Raw genomic sequence first — 1241 nt, forward strand, 5'->3', positions numbered from 1 at the left:
TAAACAGCAATGACAGAAGTCTCCTAAATCAGCCAGCCACTCAGAATCGTGTACTCAGTGAAGCCTTGGCTTATCATTAAAGACGTTTAATTAAAAAATATATATATTTTTTATTGTATTTTCCTTCTGGTAACATTTTTTTCGAAGAGATCTCCTTTCAATGTATAAATCACAGTTTTGTTTTAATTATATTCCATTTTATATATCAATTTATTTTATGTCGTATACGTAGGATGTACCACCTCATGATAAATGGTCACCACCGCTCATAGACGTCAGCATTGTAGAAATGTTAACCATTCTTTTGCATCTAAGATGTCATATCTCTTGTGCCTGTAGTTGCAGTGGCTTACTACTCATCCTTTAAACCGGAGTACATAAACTATTGCTGTTTGGGGGTAGTAATTATGAAGAGCGGGTGGTACCTACCCGAACAAGGTTTCATAAAGGCATATAATCATAAATAAGTATGTTACATGTATTATACACATATAATGCAACAATATTAATAGTAACATCACGTAAGCGTTCTTAGTCTAGACAGGTGTCTATGCTATATCAAACTATACTAATTTCAGAGCTCTGTTGCGGGTTAGTTAATATACAAATTGCACATAAAGGTTTCTTTGTAATAGTTTATTTTAACCCTAAACACGAAATCAATATTATACACAAATCGGGGACGTGATTACTCCGTGATACTATCTCGGATTTAAGCATAAATACGTCACGGGACGACGGAAATTTATGATTATTGGACGAATTTATGATTAAAGGAAACCAGTAGATTAATAACGCGTGAAGTAATTAAAAACAGTGACTTTTGTTAATAAAATAAATATATTTTTGAAACGATTGCAATACTTTTATTTTTTTCGTGGCCTTTATTGGCGGACGAGCATATGGGCCCCCTGATGGTAATCAACACCGCGTATAGACAAAGGCACTGAAAATATTAATCATTACTTACATCACCTATGCGCCACCAACCTTGGGAACTAAGATGTTATGTCCCTTGTGCCTGTGATTACATTGGCTCACTCACCCTTCTTACCGTAACACAACAATACAGATTACTGTTTTTTGGCGGTAGAATGTCTGATGAGTGGGTGTTACCTACCCAAACCGGCTTGCACAGAGCTCTACCACCAAGTGGTACATTAGGATAATATATACATTCATGTGGAGAAGCAACTAGGTGTATAGTATATTCTGTGGTAGGGCTTACAATTACATCTGTA

This window comes from Vanessa atalanta, chromosome 15, assembly GCF_905147765.1.
Source record: "Vanessa atalanta chromosome 15, ilVanAtal1.2, whole genome shotgun sequence".
Classification (NCBI taxonomy): Eukaryota; Metazoa; Arthropoda; class Insecta; order Lepidoptera; family Nymphalidae; genus Vanessa; species Vanessa atalanta.